Below are 24,642 nucleotides of genomic sequence, written 5' to 3'. Positions count from 1 at the left end.
TGGCTAAGATCTGAAGATACGTGGCATGACCGCGGTCTGAGGACTTAGCTGGGAGACCGAGAGAGCAGCGGCGGAGAGGAGAGAGGAGAGCATCGGCGGCGGCGGCAGCGGCGGCGGACGATTTCTACAACCCACCAGATGGAGCGGCGGAGCGGAGAGGACGGAGGGATGGAGCCGGCTCCTGAAGGCGCTTTTGATACGGCAGGGAGGACCCTGGCCGGAGAAGACCGTGGAAGAACTGGAAAAGGACCTGCGAAGGAGGGAGGAAGAAGTTATGCAGCAGCTGCGGCTTCATCTAGAAGTTCGGCGGGAAGACCACTAGAGGGCGCTGGCAGTCGTGAAGGTCAGTTGAGACACACAATTAGGTTTGTGCAGAAGGAAGAAGCTGGAGAAAGAGTTTTGAGGGACAGAGAAATTTTTGGGGATGATATCATTCGTGGTGTCTTTGGTCTGAGTCCCACTGATGTGTATTGTTTTCAAGATTTTTTGGGGAAAAAGACCTATGACCTGTTCTTGACCAGCAGAGCGGTTTGCCAAAAAGTCTGGGAGACAGCCAAAACTAAAAAAGAGGAGAAGCCATTATGTGATTATATTGTGGAACCTTTGTTTATAAGAGAAAACAGACCTCTGATTGTCCAGATGTTTAATCCCTATGTGCCCGAAGAAGACATTGAGGTATTTCTGAAGCGTTTTGTGGACTTAACAGCCAAAGGAACCAAAATAATGGACAGAAATAGGTATTGGACAGGGAAGATTAGGTTTTTTGCCCGTTTGAGGACTGCCAGCACTCAAGAAGACGGTTTTTTGCATCCCCCTGCGATGTTTTTTATTGGAGCGAATCGTGGATACCTCAGTTACCCGGGACAACCACTGACATGCAGGAGGTGTGGAGGTGAGGGACATTTCGCAGCTAATTGCAGGGAGCTGATGTGCAAACGCTGCGGGAAAACGGGACATCTGGGAGCAGACTGCAAGGCGACAAAGACATGCAACCTGTGCGGGGAGAATGGCCATTTGTATAAGGACTGCCCTCTGAGCCATATCTCGGTAAGCAGGGAGGCAGCAGGGGGCGTGTCTGGGGTTGCTGGGCCTTCTTTGTCCCTTTCTGTTTCAGGTACAGAGAAGGGAGAGGAGGCGACTGGAGTGTCAGAAGAAACAGAGGAGGATACAGGGAGAGAAGCAGCAGACGGGGGGAGGCAGAAATCGGTGGAAGATCGGGAGCTAGAGAGCAGAAGTCCCACCCCGGATCCAGAGGTAGACGCGGAAGATGGTTCAGCAACAGTAGAGGACATTGCTGCTCGGACGGCCAAAAACCTTGAGGCCATGCAGGACATAATGAGCAACATTGAGCAAACCATAGGGGTCAGAGAAGAGGTGGAACGAACTGGTGGAACTGCAAAAAGGAAATTAGAAATGGGAGGAAGTAGCGAGGAGGTCTCAACCCCTGAGGTGGTTGCTGACACGGCTCCTCAGACAAGTATGGAACCTGAAAAACAGACAGAAAGTTTTTTGGGCCACAGTAAACGACCCTGTGGCTTAGTTGGACTGATAGTGGCTGCGACAGAGGACTTTCTGTCTGAGCAGAAAATAAATGAGGAGGGGCAGATTGATTTTACATCTGTCCCAAATTTGGTTAAATTAGTACAAGAGGGCGTGGTCTTTGAAGTAGAGGGCAAAAACCTAATTAGGATCACAAGTAGGGAACAGAAGTCCGCTATGGCTGCGCAGCAGGTTCTGGTGGACCTAATTAAGGATAGGGAGGCCCAAAAGGCTGGGGATTTAGCTAGGAAAGACCGCCAGCGGAGGTATGAGGAGTTACGCCGGAAGGTGTGGCAGACAGGAAGCCTCTGGAGGCTTGATATCGAGACCACCAGTGCTTTCCTTAAGCAAACTACATGGTACAGGGAGGGGGTGAGATACCCGAAAGGGTTTGAGAAAATTAAGGACATCCTCAGGCAGTTCAGCAGTGTTAAGATCACTTTTGATCATAGTGGAAGGGAAGTGCTGGGGATGAGCCTTGAAGGTAAAAAGAAGGAGGACGTGATTAGATGCGGATCAGAATTACAGGCATATATCAAAGAGGGTGAGGGGAGAGCCCAAAAAGCCTGGACTTAACCCTTTTTTTCAATGAGCAGCATCTTGACAATTAATGTGCGAGGGCTGCGTGATAGGGCTAAGAGAGTGGCTGTTTTTGAATATATCAGAGATTTGAAACCGACTGTGTGTTTTTTACAGGAGGTACATATCAAGGATGAAAGAGATAAGGAGACGCTGTCCGCCTTGTGGGACCGTGGCCCCTCAAGGTGGAGCATTGGAAAGGTAAACTCTACCGGGGTAGGGATCCTGTTCGGGAACCCTCAAACGGAATGCGGAGAGGTGAGGGTGAGTGAGCCGGGAAGGTTGTTGTGTGTGGATGCGAGGGTCAACGGGATAGACGGTAGGTTTGTGTGTGTGTATGCTCCAGCTGCAATTAGGGAAAGGAGGGATTTCTTGACTAATTTGGGTCCTTTATGTGTGACAAACAAGGCTGTAGTGATTGGCGGGGATTTTAATATTGATATTGATAATGAGAAGGATGGGGATGCCCGAAAGGTAAAGAATATTTTGAGAATGTACAGTTTGAAGGACAGTCATAAAATGAGTATCCCACCCCAAGTGGGATGTACCTGGAGCAACACGAGGGGTGTGTGCAGAAAACTAGACTATGTTTTCGTATCTAGCACAATCAAGGTGGGAACCGTTAAAGTCACTCCAGTTTGGTTCTCTGACCATTGTGTTGTGAATGTTGGGATAGTGGATTTTGGAATTAATTTTGGAAGAGGGGTCTGGAGACTAAATTGTTCGGTTCTGGAAGAAACGAAGTACATAAAGAAGATGGAAAGGTTTTTAACAAGGTTTCTGAATAAAAGACCGGACGACAGATCTCTAGTAGAGATCTGGGAAGAAGCCAAGATGGTGATAGGAAAGATCTCCAGGAAATACTGTAGGGAGAGGAGGAAGGAGGAGAAGGAGGAATTAGAGAATCTCGAGAGAGATTTGGAGAAAGCCTATAACAGTGGAAATGGTACAGCGCCCTCTAGTGAGAAAAAAGTTACAACTCTTGTCAAACAGATAAAGGAGTATTATGAGAAGAGGGCAAGAGATTTTCTGTTCAGAGCGAGGGTGGAGTTTCTAGAAAAATATGAGACATGTTCTACCTTTTTCTTTAACAAGATTCGAAAGAGGCAGGAGAAGAGAGTATTACAAGCTGTCTCTGACTCTGGTGGTGGACAGATTACAGACCAAGAGGGAATGCTGCGAGAAGTATCTAGTTTTTATGGGAACCTTTTTTCAGAAAAGGTAAGTGAAAGGGAAGCAGCGGGAGCGATACTTCAGAACTTGCAGACAACCCTGTCAGAAGAACAGAAAGCTGATTTGGAAAAACCTTTTGAACTGCTTGAGCTGGAAGAGGCGATGAAGTCTCTGAAAAGGGGGAAGGTGCCGGGGGTTGATGGAATTCCAGTAGAGTTCTATGGCACTTTCTGGAGAATTTTAGGTCCTTTTCTTTTGGAACTAATAAAAGAGATTTTTAGCAAGGAACGTATGGGTAAGTCCATGAGGGAAGGCATTTTAACCCTGATTTTTAAGAAAGGAGACCGTACGTCCTTGAAAAACTGGAGGCCCCTAACGCTTTTATGCGCTGATTATAAGATAATGGCAAAAGCGCTTGTCTATCGTGTAGCTCAGGTGATGCCGAGCATAATAGGCAAGGACCAGACTAGTGGAGTGAAAGGGAGGTCGGGAAAATGGACCCTGCAGTTATTAAGGGATGCTGTATCATGGGCTGAACAGAGGAAGGTTCCTCTATTATTAGCCAACTTAGATCTGGAGAAGGCTTTTGACAGGGTCTCGCACAAATTCTTATGGCTGGTTTTGGAGAACTTAGGTTTTGGACCAACGGTGATCAGCTGGATCAGAACCCTATACAACGACGTGGGGAGCAGAGCGGCAGTGAATGGTTGGATAGGAGATTTTATCAACCAGAAAGCCGGAGTGAGGCAAGGTTGCCCTCTCTCGCCTTTGTTATTTGCGATCTACATAGAGCCTTTCGCATGTGCAATTAGAAGAGAGGACAAAATAGATGGCTTGATCTTGCCTGGGAGCGGAGGCGAAAGAGTTAAATTAACCATGTATGCAGATGATGTAACTTTATTAGCAGGCACAACATCTAGTTTGACCTTCGCTTTGGATGTTTTTAAAGTCTTTGCGAGAGCATCGGGCGCCTGTCTAAATGCAGAGAAAAGTACGGTGAAGGCTTTTGGTTCTAGCGAGATATCACAGCAGTGGGCCAGTGGTTTTAGATTATGTACAGGACCCATCAAGATCTTGGGTCTTGACTTTTTACGGAGGGGATCGGGGCAATGCAACTGGGCCTCTAGAATCAAGGAAGTCAGAAGGAAGCTGGGATTATGGAGCAAGTTAAAGCTGACCCTAGTTGGGAAGGTTTTAATCTTGAAAGTCGACATTTTACCGCTTTTAGTGTATTTGGTATACGTGTACCCACTGCCGGCAAGGTACAGACGCCTTTTAGTTGGTGAGGTGTTTCGTTTTATATGGGGAGGGAAATACGAATACATTAAAAGAGTGGATATGGTTCGACAAATAGAACAGGGTGGCAGAGAAGTCCCTGACTTTCCAATGAAGTTGGACTGTATCTATGTGTCTAACCTGTGTGTTGCTTTGAACTCACCTGTGAATCATGCTTATCAGTATTTTGTGAGATTTTGGCTGGCGCAGCATATGAGAATGGTGGTGACATGGTCGAACGCTGTGCCGCACGGGGGAGACCTCCCCTGGTATTATAAACATGCAACAGGGTGGATGAGGAAATATTGGGACAAGGGGGACGCCTCGATATTACTGAAACACAGATGTCTATACCAGCAAATAATAGAGACAACCAAGGTTCCGGCAGAGCGGAGAGGAAAAGAAGCTGTGTGGTCCCGAATCCAGCCACGGGGTTTGGACCATAAGTTTATTGATCTTAATTGGAGAATTGTGTGGGGAAGATTGCCGGTTAGAGAAGTGCTCTATAAGCACAAATTGACAAAGTCTGCAACATGTCCAAGAGAGGGATGTAAGAGCCCTGAGACAATTAAACATGCTTTAATGGAGTGTGGTTTTGCACAAAAAGTTTGGAAGAAATGTAACCGCTTCTTCAGGCTGTTGGACGAATCTTTTAGTATCTCAATGGCAGTAGTGCTGTATGGAATAAAGGGGGGGGGCAAAGTGGGCAGCGTCAACTTTTTACTATGGTTGATAATAAGTATGATTAAAGCAGAGATGTGGACGGCTCGGGACATTCTGATTAAAAAGGGGAAAGTAATAACGGTGCACAGCGTCTATCAGAAAGTACTACATGAAATAAAATGCCGAATAAAAAGAGATACACAGAGGTGGGGATATCACGCTGCCCGGGAGAGGTGGAAGGGTTTAGTTTTGTTGTAAGAATATGTATGTAATTTTGTGTTGAACCCTGTTTTTCTGTTTCAATGATGTACGATGGTAATGTTTAATGTCTTGGACTCTGTTTATGTATTTTTGATGTAAGTTTTATACTTTTGTAATAAAAAAAAAAAAAAAATCTGTTCTTATCAGTTTAATATCTGATACGTCCCCCATCGGGGGACCACATATTAAACGGATTTTTGGAACAGGGAGCTGGATCAGGAGCTTGCTCCGTCCTCTCCACGCATCGGCCCGGTATTGCAGCGCCTCCGGGAACGGTGCACTACCTTCTCTCAGCGGTGAAAAGACAGACGTAGCTAGCAAGCAAGCGAGGTGGACCGGAGCTCCTTCCTCTCCGGTCTCGTCTCTCGTCCATCTGTGCGTCTCTGTGTCTCTCTCTCTCCCCCTCCCCGTTCCCGTGCTCCCTCCGTGCACTTTCCCGCGCCTCGACTCTCTCGGCAAGCAGGCCGGCCCCCTTTTCGGCTCCCGTGCGTTTTCCCTCCAAAAAACTTAGTTTTTTCCTCCTTTTTCCAGGGAGGCAGGCGTGGCTTGTGTGTGTGTGTGTGTGTGTGTGTGTGTGTGTGTGTGTGTGTGTCCCCGTCCTTGCAGGCGGGCCCCTTTCGACAGCCGGCCGTTTTCCCTCCAAAAAACTTAGTATATACACCTTTTCTTTCTTTTTTTCGGCAGGCAGGCAGGTGTGTGTGTGTCCCCGTCCCTCCCGAGAGAGCGCTGCCCCTTGCCTCTGCCCGCAGGTGCCGACGGTCCGCTTTCGCTTGCAGCTCACTCGGCACGGCTGCTGCTGGTGGGAGGGGCCTAAGCTAAGGAGGCCGGCCGGCTGGCGCCCCCCGCGGCTGCGGTCGTTGTCGGGCCGTTGACAGGAGATCAAAGAGCAGGGCCCCCGCCCGGGACTGGCGGGCAGGCAGGCGAGCAAGCAGGCAGGCAAGAGAGGGGGAGAGCGGAGTCCGGGCGGCCGGCAGCCGCGTGCGGACCGGGCTCCAGAGGCGTCGGCCTGCGCCGCTGCGCGCCAGCCGGACGCCCGCGCGCCCGCCCAAGGCCGGCGTCGGGCATCGCTTCTCGGCCTTTTGGCTAAGATCAAGTGTAGTATCTGTTCTTATCAGTTTAATATCTGATACGTCCCCCATCGGGGGACCACATATTAAACGGATTTTTGGAACAGGGAGCTGGATCAGGAGCTTGCTCCGTCCTCTCCACGCATCGGCCCGGTATTGCAGCGCCTCCGGGAACGGTGCACTACCTTCTCTCAGCGGTGAAAAGACAGACGTAGCTAGCAAGCAAGCGAGGTGGACCGGAGCTCCTTCCTCTCCGGTCTCGTCTCTCGTCCATCTGTGCGTCTCTGTGTCTCTCTCTCTCCCCCTCCCCGTTCCCGTGCTCCCTCCGTGCACTTTCCCGCGCCTCGACTCTCTCGGCAAGCAGGCCGGCCCCCTTTTCGGCTCCCGTGCGTTTTCCCTCCAAAAAACTTAGTTTTTTCCTCCTTTTTCCAGGGAGGCAGGCGTGGCTTGTGTGTGTGTGTGTGTGTGTGTGTGTGTGTGTGTGTGTGTGTGTGTGTGTGTGTGTGTCCCCGTCCTTGCAGGCGGGCCCCTTTCGACAGCCGGCCGTTTTCCCTCCAAAAAACTTAGTATATACACCTTTTCTTTCTTTTTTTCGGCAGGCAGGCAGGTGTGTGTGTGTCCCCGTCCCTCCCGAGAGAGCGCTGCCCCTTGCCTCTGCCCGCAGGTGCCGACGGTCCGCTTTCGCTTGCAGCTCACTCGGCACGGCTGCTGCTGGTGGGAGGGGCCTAAGCTAAGGAGGCCGGCCGGCTGGCGCCCCCCGCGGCTGCGGTCGTTGTCGGGCCGTTGACAGGAGATCAAAGAGCAGGGCCCCCGCCCGGGACTGGCGGGCAGGCAGGCGAGCAAGCAGGCAGGCAAGAGAGGGGGAGAGCGGAGTCCGGGCGGCCGGCAGCCGCGTGCGGACCGGGCTCCAGAGGCGTCGGCCTGCGCCGCTGCGCGCCAGCCGGACGCCCGCGCGCCCGCCCAAGGCCGGCGTCGGGCATCGCTTCTCGGCCTTTTGGCTGCGATCCTTAGTACGTGGCAGGCCCGCGGCTGAGGTAACACCAAAAGACCGGGGAGAGAAGACCGGAGAGGACACCGCCTGGAGGAGACTACGCTGCTGGATTTGCCGGATTTGGACTTTGGATTGGCTTGGACTGCGCTTCGGATTTTCGTTTCCTGGATTGGACGCTTGGACACCAGAAGACTTCGGTTTTGGTGAGAAGGCTGCTTCGGCAGCCGCAAAGGCTGCGGAACGATGGCTGCGGATCCCGGGGCGGCGAGGACGGCTGAGGAGGGTCCCAAGATCCGGAAGACCATCCGCTTCATCTGGAAGCCGGATGGAGAGATGCCGGGGAGGGACGTCTTCGAAGAGGAGATCCTTTTTGGGATCCTGGGTTTGGACGTGGCGGATATCAAGTGCTTGCAGGGGAATCGGGCGCAGCGCTATATGGATCTCTCGTTCGTGGAGGAGAAAGGACATCGTGGCGCTTCCGAGAAGATCATGAAGGCTAAGGAAAGTGGCAGGCTGGAGAATTACGTGTGTCTGGGGCTCCAGAGCAACAATGAAAGGTCAGTGATTCTGCACATGTTTGACCCCTTTGTTCCCGATAGTGACGTCACGACCTTCCTCCGTCGTTACGTCGACGTGTTGGACCCCCCTCGTATCATCATGGACCCCTACAAGGTCTGGACCGGGAAGAGGCAGTATCACGTTGAGCTGAGGCCAGACGACAGAAGTAAGGACGGTTTCGCCCACCCGCCTGCCACTTTCGCCATTGGTCCAGGTAGGGGGTACTTGTTCTACGGGAATCAGCCGCCGTTCTGTCGGAAGTGTCGGGAGTCCGGGCACCGGGAGGCCGAGTGCAACGCGGCGGAGTGTGGGAAGTGCCACCGGCGGGGTCATCAGGCCCGGAATTGTCCCGTTAAAGAGTGTTCCTTGTGTGGCAACACTGGCCATTTGTATCGCAACTGCCTCCTTAGGAACGCCGAGTATGCCAGAGCTGTCCATGACGGATCCGGCCTGGCGGTGGGAGAAACGGAGTCGGAAGGCAGTGAGGCTGGGGACACCGAGGACGAACATCAGGATGGTGGTGGAGCGGTCCCTGGGGGAGCCGGGAAGGATGCCGGATGGACGGTGGTGGTGCGGCCGAGACGGAAAGGGAAGGGGAAGGGGAGGCAGCATGAGGAGGACGGCGACGACCCGCAGGAGGGACCATCTCGGGCCGAAGACGGGGTGGTCGGGAGCTGGGCGGATGTGGTGAAGGCCCCCCCCGCCCGAGCAGACGCAGGACCAACCGCAGCGCGGGGGGCAGGTGAGGAGGAGGAGGAGATGCACCACATGCCTGTGTTGAGGAAGAAGACTAGGAAGCGGTCGCAGGCTGGCAAGGGACAGATGGAGACGGGCGACAAGAAGAAGAAGACATCCAGGGAGTACTACGGGGAGGCGGAGCTCGTCCCGGAGACGGTAGCAGCTCTGGTGACGGCGCCAGAGCAGGAGGTGATGGCAGACCGGGAGGTGATGGCAGACCAGGAGGAGATGGAGGAGGGGGCAGCGCCAGCGTCAACGCAGGACGGCCAGGAGCTGGGGGACACCGCAGGCTCCCTCCCCCCTGGGCAGGGAGACAGAGTCATGGCACGGGGCCCCTTCTCTGTGGCGCAGTGCCTTTCAGGTGAGGGGAGCCCTGTGGTGACGTGCCAGGTCGACACCCCGGACCGCGAGTACTCGCGCCGGCCTGACCCTGACCCGGGCTCCAGCCCCAACCCCTCTCCCGACCCCCCTCCCCCCGACCCCGACCCCGACCCCCACCCTGACCGGGGCCCCGACCCCGGCCTCGGTCCCAGCCCCGGATTTGTTCTCGATCCCGGGCCCGACCCCGTCTCTGACATGGAGGTGGGCGTGAGCCCAGTCCCTTCGGTCACCTACATCGAGGGGACAGACACCGACAGTTCGGTCAGTGCAGCAGGGGCAGAGCATCCACTCAGCTCTAGCTCCAGCGACGGTATGGAGAGTGACAGCCCCCCGGAGCAGCCATGACCTTCACAGTGGCCACGGCTAATGTGAGGGGTCTGCGGAACCGGGAGAAACGAGCTGGAGTTTTCCGATATTTGTCCCAAAGGCTTTTGGATATTTGCTTTTTGCAGGAGACCCATCTGAAAGACCACGACGATGTGCTCGCTTACCAGAAGGAGTGGACAAAGGGGCCCTCGTGGTGGAGCGTTGGGGGGGTGAACTCCTCTGGCGTGGGCATCCTGTGTGGTTCCCCAGGGTTTGCGGCACAGGTGGTCAGCTCTGTGGTCCCCGGGCGCCTGCTGGTGGTCGACGGGACCCGGCACGGGGTGCGGACCCGGCTGATCGGTGTGTATGTCCCGGCGGACCGGCGGCAGCAGGGCTCCTTCCTGAAAGATCTGGAGCCCCTGCTGTACACAAACAGAGAGCTGATCATCGGCGGGGATTTTAACATCGACCTGGGGGACTCACAAGGTGAGGGTGCCCATGGGTTACGGTCTCTGATTGCAGATTTTGGCCTGCGGGACGGATTTCAGAATGTCGCACATCACACCTGGGACAACGGAAGGGGGACCTTCAGGCGGCTGGATTATGTCTTCACTTCGGCGAACTGGACGACCCTAAGCAGGCAAGCGACCCCTACTTGGTTTTCCGACCATCACATGCTGACGGCTTCCTTTGGTGTTGAGGACCCTCGTTTCCAGGCCGGATACTGGAAGCTGAACAGGCAAGTCCTGCAGGAGGCGAGATACCAGAGGAAGATCGCTACAGTGCTGAGGGCATGTGCGGAGAGGAGGGACGCCTTCAGTTCGGCGGTGCACTGGTGGGAGTCCTGTAAGCGCACCATCGCGGTGGTGACGAAGAAGTACTGCAGGATCCGCCGCAGTTTGGAGGACCGCCAGTGCACCAAGCTCCAGGAGGAGCTCGAGGCACTGTATGCGCAGCTGAACCAAGGGGGCGCTTACGAGGGGGAGAAGATCGCCCACATCAAGAGCCTGCTTAGGGGTAAGTGGCTGCAGTGGGCTAAGGACTTTCTTTTCAGGCTCCGTGGAGTCTGGAGGGAGAATGACGAAAGCTGCTCGTCCCAGTTCTTCGGCGCCGTGAGGAGGCAACAAGAGCGAGGCTTCTTTGACGGCGTTCGGAGGACGGACGGGTCTGTAGCCACTTCCATACCCGGGATGTTGGAGTGTGCCACAGAATATTACAGCACCCTGTTTGCTGAGAAGGAGACCGACGCCGGTATCAGGAGCAGGCTCCTGGACGGAGTGGAGCCGGCGGTAGACGACCCCGCTGCTCTGGGCGGGGCAGTGTCAGGGGCAGAGATCCGATCTGCCCTGATGGGGATGAGGAAGGGCACTGTCCCTGGCATAGACGGTCTACCGACCGAGTTTTACCTCACCTTTTTTGACCAGCTGGAGCCGCTCTTGGTGCAGGTATTCAACGAGGTGCTGGATCGTGATGGGCTCGGTGCCACCATGAAGATCGGTGTCATCTCCCTCGTCCATAAGGGAGGTGACAAGGCAGACCTGGGGAATTGGCGGCCAATCCAGCTCCTGTGCACTGACTATAAGATCTTGGCCAGGGTGCTGGGCGGCCGCCTGAGAACAGTGATGCCGGCCTTGGTGCAGGCTGACCAGACGTGTGGTGTGGCAGGCCGCAAGATCAGCTGGACCCTGCAGCTGATCCGCGACGTCATCGCGTGGGTGGAAGATAGAGGCCTGCCGCTCCTGCTGGTGAGCCTCGACCAGACCAAGGCCTTTGACCGGGTCCATCACGAGATTCTGTGGGCACTCCTGAAGAGGAAGGGTCTGCCGGACGGGTTTGTCAGGTGGGTCCGGACCTTGTACAACGGGGTAGCATCCCGGGTATGCGTCAACGGAGCGTTGGGCGGGCATATTCCAGTGCGGTGTGGTGTGCGACAGGGCTGTCCTCTCTCGCCCCTGCTGTATGTGCTTTTCCTAGAGATCCTCCTGGACCAGCTCAGGAGGGATCCGGGAGTGGATGGGATCCTGGTGCCAGGTGGAGGAGGGCAGATGGCGAAGATCGCGGCATATGCAGACGACGTCACGCTCTTCCTGGGCTCTGAAGGCGGCCTGGGGAGGGCGCTCAGCATTGTCGAGGATTTCTCAAGAGGTACCGGCGCCCGACTGAACAGGGCCAAGAGCTTAGTGAAGGTCTTCGGGACCTGGCCGAGTGAGCCGCGGGACTTTGGCGGTCTGTCACGGACGACTGGGCCGCTGAAGATCCTGGGGGTGAGCTTTCACTCCACAGATCCTGGAGGTGTCAACTGGGAGGCCGGGTTCCGGAAAGTCAACCGGAAGCTAGGCCTGTGGCAGCAACGATCGCTAACCTGGATCGGGAAGGCGCTGGTACTGAAGGCGGAAGTCCTGCCTCTGCTTCTCCACCTGGCGGTAGTGTACCCCCTGCCGGTCCGGAAGCGGAGAGATCTGGTGAGGAGCATCTTCAACTTCGTCTGGGGTCACACCTACGAACGGGTGAAGAGGTGTGATATGTACAGACCCCTGGCCGATGGGGGTCGGGGGATCTTGGACTTCCCGGCGAAGTTGGACTGCGCCTTCATAGCGAGCCTGTGCACGGTTCTGCACGACAACCCGGCCCACCTGTGCAGCCGGTTTGTCAGTCTCTGGCTGGCGGCGAGCATGCGGCACCTGACGGTCTGGACCAACACGACCCCCAAAGCAGAGCGGCTCCCGCTGCACTACCGCCACGCAGTGCGGTGGCTGCGGGCACACCCGGGGATCAAGGAAGGGACGAACTGTTTGAATCACAGGACCATGTACAGGATGGTGAAGGCGGAAGAACGGCCGGCGATCCCGGGTGTGTCCCGGATCATCTGGCAGCGGGTCCAGCCGGAGGGGCTGGATAACAAGCTGAAGGACCTGAACTGGCTCTGCGTGTGGGGTCGGCTGACGGTCAGGGCCGTCATGCATGCGCACGGGCTCTCCAGACAGAGCCTGTGCCCGCGACACGGCTGCGCGGGCGAAGAGACGGTGGGTCACGTCTTCTGGGAGTGTGCCTTCGCCCAGAGGGTGTGGAGATCGTGCGGGACCCTCTTTGCACAGGTAAGCCCCGATTCCCCCATCACGCAAGCGTCCGTCCTGAAAGGGATCGCCGGCATCCGGGGCCGGAACCGGAAATTCCTGCTGTGGCTACTGGTCAGCCTGGTCAAGGCCTTCATCTGGGATGCCCGGACAGACCTGGTGAAGCACGGCGTGGAGAAGCCTGCTTTTGGGATCCTGCGGAGGGTGAAGGAGGAGGTGGCCAGGAGGGTCCAGTGGGACATTCGCAGATGGGGGTTTGCTGCAGCAAAAGAGCGCTGGAAGGCTTTGTGCACGGGACATTAGGGGGGTGTTGGTGTGGGACTGTTTTATGATTTGTTAACGAACTTTTTTCTAATAAAAATATAAAAAAAAAAAAAAAAAAAAAAAAAAAAAATCTGTTCTTATCAGTTTAATATCTGATACGTCCCCCATCGGGGGACCACATATTAAACGGATTTTTGGAACAGGGAGCTGGATCAGGAGCTTGCTCCGTCCTCTCCACGCATCGGCCCGGTATTGCAGCGCCTCCGGGAACGGTGCACTACCTTCTCTCAGCGGTGAAAAGACAGACGTAGCTAGCAAGCAAGCGAGGTGGACCGGAGCTCCTTCCTCTCCGGTCTCGTCTCTCGTCCATCTGTGCGTCTCTGTGTCTCTCTCTCTCCCCCTCCCCGTTCCCGTGCTCCCTCCGTGCACTTTCCCGCGCCTCGACTCTCTCGGCAAGCAGGCCGGCCCCCTTTTCGGCTCCCGTGCGTTTTCCCTCCAAAAAACTTAGTTTTTTCCTCCTTTTTCCAGGGAGGCAGGCGTGGCTTGTGTGTGTGTGTGTGTGTGTGTGTGTGTGTGTGTGTGTGTGTGTGTGTGTGTGTGTGTGTGTGTCCCCGTCCTTGCAGGCGGGCCCCTTTCGACAGCCGGCCGTTTTCCCTCCAAAAAACTTAGTATATACACCTTTTCTTTCTTTTTTTCGGCAGGCAGGCAGGTGTGTGTGTGTCCCCGTCCCTCCCGAGAGAGCGCTGCCCCTTGCCTCTGCCCGCAGGTGCCGACGGTCCGCTTTCGCTTGCAGCTCACTCGGCACGGCTGCTGCTGGTGGGAGGGGCCTAAGCTAAGGAGGCCGGCCGGCTGGCGCCCCCCGCGGCTGCGGTCGTTGTCGGGCCGTTGACAGGAGATCAAAGAGCAGGGCCCCCGCCCGGGACTGGCGGGCAGGCAGGCGAGCAAGCAGGCAGGCAAGAGAGGGGGAGAGCGGAGTCCGGGCGGCCGGCAGCCGCGTGCGGACCGGGCTCCAGAGGCGTCGGCCTGCGCCGCTGCGCGCCAGCCGGACGCCCGCGCGCCCGCCCAAGGCCGGCGTCGGGCATCGCTTCTCGGCCTTTTGGCTAAGATCAAGTGTAGTATCTGTTCTTATCAGTTTAATATCTGATACGTCCCCCATCGGGGGACCACATATTAAACGGATTTTTGGAACAGGGAGCTGGATCAGGAGCTTGCTCCGTCCTCTCCACGCATCGGCCCGGTATTGCAGCGCCTCCGGGAACGGTGCACTACCTTCTCTCAGCGGTGAAAAGACAGACGTAGCTAGCAAGCAAGCGAGGTGGACCGGAGCTCCTTCCTCTCCGGTCTCGTCTCTCGTCCATCTGTGTGTCTCTGTGTCTCTCTCTCTCCCCCTCCCCGTTCCCGTGCTCCCTCCGTGCACTTTCCCGCGCCTCGACTCTCTCGGCAAGCAGGCCGGCCCCCTTTTCGGCTCCCGTGCGTTTTCCCTCCAAAAAACTTAGTTTTTTCCTCCTTTTTCCAGGGAGGCAGGCGTGGCTTGTGTGTGTGTGTGTGTGTGTGTGTGTGTGTGTGTGTGTGTGTGTGTGTGTCCCCGTCCTTGCAGGCGGGCCCCTTTCGACAGCCGGCCGTTTTCCCTCCAAAAAACTTAGTATATACACCTTTTCTTTCTTTTTTTCGGCAGGCAGGCAGGTGTGTGTGTGTCCCCGTCCCTCCCGAGAGAGCGCTGCCCCTTGCCTCTGCCCGCAGGTGCCGACGGTCCGCTTTCGCTTGCAGCTCACTCGGCACGGCTGCTGCTTGTGGGAGGGGCCTAAGCTAAGGAGGCCGGCCGGCTGGCGCCCCCCGCGGCTGCGGTCGTTGTCGGGCCGTTGACAGGAGATCAAAGAGCAGGGCCCCCGCCCGGGACTGGCGGGCAGGCAGGCGAGCAAGCAGGCAGGCAAGAGAGGGGGAGAGCGGAGTCCGGGCGGCCGGCAGCCGCGTGCGGACCGGGCTCCAGAGGCGTCGGCCTGCGCCGCTGCGCGCCAGCCGGACGCCCGCGCGCCCGCCCAAGGCCGGCGTCGGGCATCGCTTCTCGGCCTTTTGGCTAAGATCAAGGTTTAAGCCGGCAAGCCCGCAATTCCAAGATCTTAGTCCGGGGGGTCGGGAAGGCGAGGGGAGGAACGGAAGGACCTGAAGGAACGGAGTGCTGATGGTGGAGCCTGGAAGACTGGAGCGGTGGTGACGAGGATTTGCTGAGACGGTGGTCGGTGTTGGACAACGGCGGTTTTGCTTACCTGGAGGATCCGGAAGGAGCGCTGAGGATTTTGCTGGAACGATGGCTGGGCATCCCTGGGCGAGGAAGGAGCGGAGGAAGAACTCCCTTTCTTTTTCACTGAGGAGCCGCGACGGACCTGTGTGCTGGGATAGAGATAAGTTTAAAAAGTTTATGTTGATTCAATGTTTGGGGGTTAACTTGGCGGACGTTTTTTGCCTCCAGGATTATTGTGCCCGGGGAGTGTTCGAAGTGACTCTCGCATCAGAAGCTTTGTGCTTCGATGTGTGGAGAAAGGTTCAGGAGAAGAAGGATGAGGATCCGGTTAAGTTATTTCGTGTGGAGCCAATGTTTGCCGGGGAACTGACAGTCATGATGGTTCATGTGTTTGATTCATTTGTTCCAGAGAAGGACATTGAGGCATTTCTACAACAATTTGTGGATTTGCAAGGAGCAGGGAAAAGACAGTTGGATCCTGATGGTGTATGGAATGGGAAGCGGACTTACCTGATGAGACTGCGACTGGGGAAGACGGCCGAGGAGGGGGTGATACACCCCCCTGCATTCTTCGAGATCGGGACCCATAGGGGCTACCTGGTTTATCCTGGGCAGCCCCTTGCGTGTATGGTATGCGGGGAACGTGGACATTTTGCTTCACAGTGTACGTTGGTGTCCTGCAAGCGGTGTGGGAAGACAGGTCACGTGGCCAGGAATTGCCTGCAAGAGAAAAAGTGTTATCTGTGTGACGAGCCGGGACATGTTTATCAGTGTTGTATAAAGAATGTGAAGAAGAGTGTTAATGTAAATTGTGTGAGTAGGAATGTAAGAGACATGGAGAAAGAAGGGAGTGATGTGCAGGGAGGAATTTATGACTCTGAGGACATGGTAGTGTATGCGGACGGGTTTATTGACAGCGACGAAGAGAGACAGTATTCTGACTTTGTGAAATCATGTGAACTGGACTTAGAGAAGGAAGGGTACACGGGCATTTTGTTAGAGGGGCGGTTTCAGGGAGATAGTGGGATCGACAGTAGGACGAATGGTTTGGGGAGCGCGGAGAGAGATGTGTCAGGTGTTGAGGAGGGGTCAAACAGACTTAAGTTTCGTTGGGTGAATGGTGATGCTGGTGAAAGTGTATCAGGCTTGACTGTAGATGTGAAGGAGGAAGGGAATGAGAAGGGTGAGGTTAAGGTGGGACAGACAGTTAGGAAAAAAGGAAAAAAGAAAGGGAAGGGATGATGTAGATTTAAGGTATAGACGTTAGATGTTAGGTTTCTTTTTTGCATAAGGGGCGGGATTAGGGAATTAGGTGGCGAGTTTGGGTTATATGGCGGGTTTTCTTCGAATGTTTGGACGTGAATAATGTGGAATTGTGATACTGGGTTTGCTGTGTTTTTTGTTTTTTGTTATTAACTGACGTGAATTTGTATAAGTATAACGAAGTTATTGTATTGAATGTTATGTGAAATTGATTGTTGAAATACTTGTAAAAGGGATGGGCAATGTAAATAGGACAGAGGTTTTGGGGTTGGTTAGTGGGAAAATTTGATTTGTTTCACTAGGACGGGTTTTTGGATGTATATAGTAGAGTTACGGAAATGGATTGTACTGACAGTTTGGAAAAAAGGGTATCTGGGTTAATTTGCATAATGGGCGGGATTATGGAGATGAGTGGAGGTTTTGGGGTATGTGATGGGATGGGAATAGGTTTGGTTGCGATTTGATTTGTTTGTGCAATTTTGTTGATATGAATGGGATTTGTTGGTAGTTTACTGAAGATTCTGTTAGCTGATTATGGGATGGAACTTTTGGGTTGAAATGTTATGTTTAACAGATGTACTGATTCTGTATTAGCCTAGGCGTGTGTGCTGTGCTATAGGGTTGGATGACAAAGGCTGCGTATTTGGGTTTGTGAATTAATGGTTGATATGACCTTGTTTGTCAATATGAATAAGGTATTTAGTTGGTTGTGATTTGTTTCCTTCTATGTTTTATTAGAAAACAGTACTTTGTGCTTATAAGTATGGTTGAAAATAAGGTAAAGGAAAATAATGGAATTTAATGAACTGTTTTTCAATAAAAAAAAAAAAAAAAAAAAAAAAAATCTGTTCTTATCAGTTTAATATCTGATACGTCCCCCATCGGGGGACCACATATTAAACGGATTTTTGGAACAGGGAGCTGGATCAGGAGCTTGCTCCGTCCTCTCCACGCATCGGCCCGGTATTGCAGCGCCTCCGGGAACGGTGCACTACCTTCTCTCAGCGGTGAAAAGACAGACGTAGCTAGCAAGCAAGCGAGGTGGACCGGAGCTCCTTCCTCTCCGGTCTCGTCTCTCGTCCATCTGTGTGTCTCTGTGTCTCTCTCTCTCCCCCTCCCCGTTCCCGTGCTCCCTCCGTGCACTTTCCCGCGCCTCGACTCTCTCGGCAAGCAGGCCGGCCCCCTTTTCGGCTCCCGTGCGTTTTCCCTCCAAAAAACTTAGTTTTTTCCTCCTTTTTCCAGGGAGGCAGGCGTGGCTTGTGTGTGTGTGTGTGTGTGTGTGTGTGTGTGTGTGTGTGTGTGTGTGTGTGTGTCCCCGTCCTTGCAGGCGGGCCCCTTTCGACAGCCGGCCGTTTTCCCTCCAAAAAACTTAGTATATACACCTTTTCTTTCTTTTTTTCGGCAGGCAGGCAGGTGTGTGTGTGTCCCCGTCCCTCCCGAGAGAGCGCTGCCCCTTGCCTCTGCCCGCAGGTGCCGACGGTCCGCTTTCGCTTGCAGCTCACTCGGCACGGCTGCTGCTGGTGGGAGGGGCCTAAGCTAAGGAGGCCGGCCGGCTGGCGCCCCCCGCGGCTGCGGTCGTTGTCGGGCCGTTGACAGGAGATCAAAGAGCAGGGCCCCCGCCCGGGACTGGCGGGCAGGCAGGCGAGCAAGCAGGCAGGCAAGAGAGGGGGAGAGCGGAGTCCGGGCGGCCGGCAGCCGCGTGCGGACCGGGCTCCAGAGGCGTCGGCCTGCGCCGCTGCGCGCCAGCCGGACGCCCGCGCGCCCGCCCAAGGCCGGCGTCGGGCATCGCTTCTCGGCCTTTTGGCTAAGATCAAGTGTAGTATCTGTTCTTATCAGTTTAATATCTGATACGTCCCCCATCGGGGGACCACATATTAAACGGATTTTTGGAACAGGGAGCTGGATCAGGAGCTTGCTCCGTCCTCTCCACGCATCGGCCCGGTATTGCAGCGCCTCCGGGAACGGTGCACTACCTTCTCTCAGCGGTGAAAAGACAGACGTAGCTAGCAAGCAAGCGAGGTGGACCGGAGCTCCTTCCTCTCCGGTCTCGTCTCTCGTCCATCTGTGTGTCTCTGTGTCTCTCTCTCTCCCCCTCCCCGTTCCCGTGCTCCCTCCGTGCACTTTCCCGCGCCTCGACTCTCTCGGCAAGCAGGCCGGCCCCCTTTTCGGCTCCCGTGCGTTTTCCCTCCAAAAAACTTAGTTTTTTCCTCCTTTTTCCAGAGAGGCAGGCGTGGCTTGTGTGTGTGTGTGTGTGTGTGTGTGTGTGTGTGTGTGTGTGTGTGTGTGTGTGTCCCCGTCCTTGCAGGCGGGCCCCTTTCGACAGCCGGCCGTTTTCCCTCCAAAAAACTTAGTATATACACCTTTTCTTTCTTTTTTTCGGCAGGCAGGCAGGTGTGTGTGTGTCCCCGTCCCTCCCGAGAGAGCGCTGCCCCTTGCCTCTGCCCGCAGGTGCCGACGGTCCGCTTTCGCTTGCAGCTCACTCGGCACGGCTGCTGCTGGTGGGAGGGGCCTAAGCTAAGGAGGCCGGCCGGCTGGCGCCCCCCGCGGCTGCGGTCGTTGTCGGGCCGTTGACAGGAGATCAAAGAGCAGGGCCCCCGCCCGGGACTGGCGGGCAGGCAGGCGAGCAAGCAGGCAGGCAAGAGAGGGGGAGAGCGGAGTCCGGGCGGCCGGCAGCCGCGTGCGGACCGGGCTCCAGAGGCGTCGGCCTGCGCCGCTGCGCGCCAGCCGGACGCCCGCGCGCCCGCCCAAGGCCGGCGTCGGGCATCGCTTCTCGGCCTTTTGGCTAAGATCAAGTGTAGTATCTGTTCTTATCAGTTTAATATCTGATACGTCCCCCATCGGGGGACCACATATTAAACGGATTTTTGGAACAGGGAGCTGGATCAGGAGCTTGCTCCGTCCTCTCCACGCATCGGCCCGGTATTGCAGCGCCTCCGGGAACGGTGCACTACCTTCTCTCAGCGGTGAAAAGACAGACGTAGCTAGCAAGCAAGCGAGGTGGACCGGAGCTCCTTCCTCTCCGGTCTCGTCTCTCGTCCATCTGTGTGTCTCTGTGTCTCTCTCTCTCCCCCTCCCCGTTCCCGTGCTCCCTCCGTGCACTTTCCCGCGCCTCGACTCTCTCGGCAAGCAGGCCGGCCCCCTTTTCGGCTCCCGTGCGTTTTCCCTCCAAAAAACTTAGTTTTTTCCTCCTTTTTCCAGGGAGGCAGGCGTGGCTTGTGTGTGTGTGTGTGTGTGTGTGTGTGTGTGTGTGTGTGTGTGTGTGTGTGTGTGTGTCCCCGTCCTTGCAGGCGGGCCCCTTTCGACAGCCGGCCGTTTTCCCTCCAAAAAACTTAGTATATACACCTTTTCTTTCTTTTTTTCGGCAGGCAGGCAGGTGTGTGTGTGTCCCCGTCCCTCCCGAGAGAGCGCTGCCCCTTGCCTCTGCCCGCAGGTGCCGACGGTCCGCTTTCGCTTGCAGCTCACTCGGCACGGCTGCTGCTGGTGGGAGGGGCCTAAGCTAAGGAGGCCGGCCGGCTGGCGCCCCCCGCGGCTGCGGTCGTTGTCGGGCCGTTGACAGGAGATCAAAGAGCAGGGCCCCCGCCCGGGACTGGCGGGCAGGCAGGCGAGCAAGCAGGCAGGCAAGAGAGGGGGAGAGCGGAGTCCGGGCGGCCGGCAGCCGCGTGCGGACCGGGCTCCAGAGGCGTCGGCCTGCGCCGCTGCGCGCCAGCCGGACGCCCGCGCGCCCGCCCAAGGCCGGCGTCGGGCATCGCTTCTCGGCCTTTTGGCTAAGATCAAGTGTAGTATCTGTTCTTATCAGTTTAATATCTGATACGTCCCCCATCGGGGGACCACATATTAAACGGATTTTTGGAACAGGGAGCTGGATCAGGAGCTTGCTCCGTCCTCTCCACGCATCGGCCCGGTATTGCAGCGCCTCCGGGAACGGTGCACTACCTTCTCTCAGCGGTGAAAAGACAGACGTAGCTAGCAAGCAAGCGAGGTGGACCGGAGCTCCTTCCTCTCCGGTCTCGTCTCTCGTCCATCTGTGTGTCTCTGTGTCTCTCTCTCTCCCCCTCCCCGTTCCCGTGCTCCCTCCGTGCACTTTCCCGCGCCTCGACTCTCTCGGCAAGCAGGCCGGCCCCCTTTTCGGCTCCCGTGCGTTTTCCCTCCAAAAAACTTAGTTTTTTCCTCCTTTTTCCAGAGAGGCAGGCGTGGCTTGTGTGTGTGTGTGTGTGTGTGTGTGTGTGTGTGTGTGTGTGTGTGTGTGTGTGTCCCCGTCCTTGCAGGCGGGCCCCTTTCGACAGCCGGCCGTTTTCCCTCCAAAAAACTTAGTATATACACCTTTTCTTTCTTTTTTTCGGCAGGCAGGCAGGTGTGTGTGTGTCCCCGTCCCTCCCGAGAGAGCGCTGCCCCTTGCCTCTGCCCGCAGGTGCCGACGGTCCGCTTTCGCTTGCAGCTCACTCGGCACGGCTGCTGCTGGTGGGAGGGGCCTAAGCTAAGGAGGCCGGCCGGCTGGCGCCCCCCGCGGCTGCGGTCGTTGTCGGGCCGTTGACAGGAGATCAAAGAGCAGGGCCCCCGCCCGGGACTGGCGGGCAGGCAGGCGAGCAAGCAGGCAGGCAAGAGAGGGGGAGAGCGGAGTCCGGGCGGCCGGCAGCCGCGTGCGGACCGGGCTCCAGAGGCGTCGGCCTGCGCCGCTGCGCGCCAGCCGGACGCCCGCGCGCCCGCCCAAGGCCGGCGTCGGGCATCGCTTCTCGGCCTTTTGGCTAAGATCAAGTGTAGTATCTGTTCTTATCAGTTTAATATCTGATACGTCCCCCATCGGGGGACCACATATTAAACGGATTTTTGGAACAGGGAGCTGGATCAGGAGCTTGCTCCGTCCTCTCCACGCATCGGCCCGGTATTGCAGCGCCTCCGGGAACGGTGCACTACCTTCTCTCAGCGGTGAAAAGACAGACGTAGCTAGCAAGCAAGCGAGGTGGACCGGAGCTCCTTCCTCTCCGGTCTCGTCTCTCGTCCATCTGTGTGTCTCTGTGTCTCTCTCTCTCCCCCTCCCCGTTCCCGTGCTCCCTCCGTGCACTTTCCCGCGCCTCGACTCTCTCGGCAAGCAGGCCGGCCCCCTTTTCGGCTCCCGTGCGTTTTCCCTCCAAAAAACTTAGTTTTTTCCTCCTTTTTCCAGGGAGGCAGGCGTGGCTTGTGTGTGTGTGTGTGTGTGTGTGTGTGTGTGTGTGTGTGTGTGTGTGTGTGTCCCCGTCCTTGCAGGCGGGCCCCTTTCGACAGCCGGCCGTTTTCCCTCCAAAAAACTTAGTATATACACCTTTTCTTTCTTTTTTTCGGCAGGCAGGCAGGTGTGTGTGTGTCCCCGTCCCTCCCGAGAGAGCGCTGCCCCTTGCCTCTGCCCGCAGGTGCCGACGGTCCGCTTTCGCTTGCAGCTCACTCGGCACGGCTGCTGCTGGTGGGAGGGGCCTAAGCTAAGGAGGCCGGCCGGCTGGCGCCCCCCGCGGCTGCGGTCGTTGTCGGGCCGTTGACAGGAGATCAAAGAGCAGGGCCCCCGCCCGGGACTGGCGGGCAGGCAGGCGAGCAAGCAGGCAGGCAAGAGAGGGGGAGAGCGGAGTCCGGGCGGCCGGCAGCCGCGTGCGGACCGGGCTCCAGAGGCGTCGGCCTGCGCCGCTGCGCGCCAGCCGGACGCCCGCGCGCCCGCCCAAGGCCGGCGTCGGGCATCGCTTCTCGGCCTTTTGGCTAAGATCAAGTGTAGTATCTGTTCTTATCAGTTTAATATCTGATACGTCCCCCATCGGGGGACCACATATTAAACGGATTTTTGGAACAGGGAGCTGGATCAGGAGCTTGCTCCGTCCTCTCCACGCATCGGCCCGGTATTGCAGCGCCTCCGGGAACGGTGCACTACCTTCTCTCAGCGGTGAAAAGACAGACGTAGCTAGCAAGCAAGCGAGGTGGACCGGAGCTCCTTCCTCTCCGGTCTCGTCTCTCGTCCATCTGTGTGTCTCTGTGTCTCTCTCTCTCCCCCTCCCCGTTCCCGTGCTCCCTCCGTGCACTTTCCCGCGCCTCGACTCTCTCGGCAAGCAGGCCGGCCCCCTTTTCGGCTCCCGTGCGTTTTCCCTCCAAAAAACTTAGTTTTTTCCTCCTTTTTCCAGGGAGGCAGGCGTGGCTTGTGTGTGTGTGTGTGTGTGTGTGTGTGTGTGTGTGTGTGTGTGTGTGTGTCCCCGTCCTTGCAGGCGGGCCCCTTTCGACAGCCGGCCGTTTTCCCTCCAAAAAACTTAGTATATACACCTTTTCTTTCTTTTTTTCGGCAGGCAGGCAGGTGTGTGTGTGTCCCCGTCCCTCCCGAGAGAGCGCTGCCCCTTGCCTCTGCCCGCAGGTGCCGACGGTCCGCTTTCGCTTGCAGCTCACTCGGCACGGCTGCTGCTTGTGGGAGGGGCCTAAGCTAAGGAGGCCGGCCGGCTGGCGCCCCCCGCGGCTGCGGTCGTTGTCGGGCCGTTGACAGGAGATCAAAGAGCAGGGCCCCCGCCCGGGACTGGCGGGCAGGCAGGCGAGCAAGCAGGCAGGCAAGAGAGGGGGAGAGCGGAGTCCGGGCGGCCGGCAGCCGCGTGCGGACCGGGCTCCAGAGGCGTCGGCCTGCGCCGCTGCGCGCCAGCCGGACGCCCGCGCGCCCGCCCAAGGCCGGCGTCGGGCATCGCTTCTCGGCCTTTTGGCTAAGATCAAGTGTAGTATCTGTTCTTATCAGTTTAATATCTGATACGTCCCCCATCGGGGGACCACATATTAAACGGATTTTTGGAACAGGGAGCTGGATCAGGAGCTTGCTCCGTCCTCTCCACGCATCGGCCCGGTATTGCAGCGCCTCCGGGAACGGTGCACTACCTTCTCTCAGCGGTGAAAAGACAGACGTAGCTAGCAAGCAAGCGAGGTGGACCGGAGCTCCTTCCTCTCCGGTCTCGTCTCTCGTCCATCTGTGTGTCTCTGTGTCTCTCTCTCTCCCCCTCCCCGTTCCCGTGCTCCCTCCGTGCACTTTCCCGCGCCTCGACTCTCTCGGCAAGCAGGCCGGCCCCCTTTTCGGCTCCCGTGCGTTTTCCCTCCAAAAAACTTAGTTTTTTCCTCCTTTTTCCAGGGAGGCAGGCGTGGCTTGTGTGTGTGTGTGTGTGTGTGTGTGTGTGTGTGTGTGTGTGTGTGTGTGTGTGTGTGTGTGTGTGTCCCCGTCCTTGCAGGCGGGCCCCTTTCGACAGCCGGCCGTTTTCCCTCCAAAAAACTTAGTATATACACCTTTTCTTTCTTTTTTTCGGCAGGCAGGCAGGTGTGTGTGTGTCCCCGTCCCTCCCGAGAGAGCGCTGCCCCTTGCCTCTGCCCGCAGGTGCCGACGGTCCGCTTTCGCTTGCAGCTCACTCGGCACGGCTGCTGCTGGTGGGAGGGGCCTAAGCTAAGGAGGCCGGCCGGCTGGCGCCCCCCGCGGCTGCGGTCGTTGTCGGGCCGTTGACAGGAGATCAAAGAGCAGGGCCCCCGCCCGGGACTGGCGGGCAGGCAGGCGAGCAAGCAGGCAGGCAAGAGAGGGGGAGAGCGGAGTCCGGGCGGCCGGCAGCCGCGTGCGGACCGGGCTCCAGAGGCGTCGGCCTGCGCCGCTGCGCGCCAGCCGGACGCCCGCGCGCCCGCCCAAGGCCGGCGTCGGGCATCGCTTCTCGGCCTTTTGGCTAAGATCAAGTGTAGTATCTGTTCTTATCAGTTTAATATCTGATACGTCCCCCATCGGGGGACCACATATTAAACGGATTTTTGGAACAGGGAGCTGGATCAGGAGCTTGCTCCGTCCTCTCCACGCATCGGCCCGGTATTGCAGCGCCTCCGGGAACGGTGCACTACCTTCTCTCAGCGGTGAAAAGACAGACGTAGCTAGCAAGCAAGCGAGGTGGACCGGAGCTCCTTCCTCTCCGGTCTCGTCTCTCGTCCATCTGTGTGTCTCTGTGTCTCTCTCTCTCCCCCTCCCCGTTCCCGTGCTCCCTCCGTGCACTTTCCCGCGCCTCGACTCTCTCGGCAAGCAGGCCGGCCCCCTTTTCGGCTCCCGTGCGTTTTCCCTCCAAAAAACTTAGTTTTTTCCTCCTTTTTCCAGAGAGGCAGGCGTGGCTTGTGTGTGTGTGTGTGTGTGTGTGTGTGTGTGTGTGTGTGTGTGTGTGTGTGTGTCCCCGTCCTTGCAGGCGGGCCCCTTTCGACAGCCGGCCGTTTTCCCTCCAAAAAACTTAGTATATACACCTTTTCTTTCTTTTTTTCGGCAGGCAGGCAGGT

General features: G+C 56.8%; 11 non-coding genes and 1 pseudogene across 11 annotated transcripts; all 12 read left to right on the top strand.

The window, feature by feature from the left end:
• Positions 1 to 5,585: 5,585 nt before the first annotated feature.
• LOC148807795 (U2 spliceosomal RNA) lies at positions 5,586 to 5,776 on the top strand. Its single transcript, XR_016088815.1, has one exon. It is a non-coding gene; the product is annotated as a U2 spliceosomal RNA (small nuclear RNA).
• Positions 5,777 to 6,553: 777 nt separating this feature from the next.
• Positions 6,554 to 6,744, top strand: LOC148807794 (U2 spliceosomal RNA). The gene has a single exon (XR_016088753.1). It is a non-coding gene; the product is annotated as a U2 spliceosomal RNA (small nuclear RNA).
• A 6,203-nt stretch (positions 6,745 to 12,947) lies between these two features.
• Positions 12,948 to 13,152, top strand: LOC148807793 (U2 spliceosomal RNA; annotated as a pseudogene).
• Positions 13,153 to 13,949: 797 nt separating this feature from the next.
• Positions 13,950 to 14,140, top strand: LOC148807792 (U2 spliceosomal RNA). The gene has a single exon (XR_016088752.1). It is a non-coding gene; the product is annotated as a U2 spliceosomal RNA (small nuclear RNA).
• A 3,036-nt stretch (positions 14,141 to 17,176) lies between these two features.
• Positions 17,177 to 17,368, top strand: LOC148807791 (U2 spliceosomal RNA). The gene has a single exon (XR_016088822.1). It is a non-coding gene; the product is annotated as a U2 spliceosomal RNA (small nuclear RNA).
• Positions 17,369 to 18,155: 787 nt separating this feature from the next.
• Positions 18,156 to 18,346, top strand: LOC148807790 (U2 spliceosomal RNA). Its single transcript, XR_016088751.1, has one exon. It is a non-coding gene; the product is annotated as a U2 spliceosomal RNA (small nuclear RNA).
• Positions 18,347 to 19,133: 787 nt separating this feature from the next.
• On the top strand, positions 19,134 to 19,324 carry LOC148807789 (U2 spliceosomal RNA). The gene has a single exon (XR_016088749.1). It is a non-coding gene; the product is annotated as a U2 spliceosomal RNA (small nuclear RNA).
• Positions 19,325 to 20,115: 791 nt separating this feature from the next.
• On the top strand, positions 20,116 to 20,306 carry LOC148807788 (U2 spliceosomal RNA). Its single transcript, XR_016088748.1, has one exon. It is a non-coding gene; the product is annotated as a U2 spliceosomal RNA (small nuclear RNA).
• Positions 20,307 to 21,093: 787 nt separating this feature from the next.
• LOC148807787 (U2 spliceosomal RNA) lies at positions 21,094 to 21,284 on the top strand. Its single transcript, XR_016088747.1, has one exon. It is a non-coding gene; the product is annotated as a U2 spliceosomal RNA (small nuclear RNA).
• A 785-nt stretch (positions 21,285 to 22,069) lies between these two features.
• On the top strand, positions 22,070 to 22,260 carry LOC148807786 (U2 spliceosomal RNA). The gene has a single exon (XR_016088746.1). It is a non-coding gene; the product is annotated as a U2 spliceosomal RNA (small nuclear RNA).
• A 783-nt stretch (positions 22,261 to 23,043) lies between these two features.
• LOC148807785 (U2 spliceosomal RNA) lies at positions 23,044 to 23,234 on the top strand. The gene has a single exon (XR_016088745.1). It is a non-coding gene; the product is annotated as a U2 spliceosomal RNA (small nuclear RNA).
• Positions 23,235 to 24,033: 799 nt separating this feature from the next.
• On the top strand, positions 24,034 to 24,224 carry LOC148807784 (U2 spliceosomal RNA). The gene has a single exon (XR_016088743.1). It is a non-coding gene; the product is annotated as a U2 spliceosomal RNA (small nuclear RNA).
• The last annotated feature ends 418 nt before the right edge of the window (positions 24,225 to 24,642 follow it).

The sequence above is a fragment of the Atractosteus spatula genome, unplaced genomic scaffold (assembly GCF_055471065.1).
Source record: "Atractosteus spatula isolate fAtrSpa1 unplaced genomic scaffold, fAtrSpa1.hap1 Scaffold_27, whole genome shotgun sequence".
NCBI lineage: Eukaryota > Metazoa > Chordata > Actinopteri > Semionotiformes > Lepisosteidae > Atractosteus > Atractosteus spatula.
This window is presented reverse-complemented; position numbering and strand designations above follow the sequence as displayed.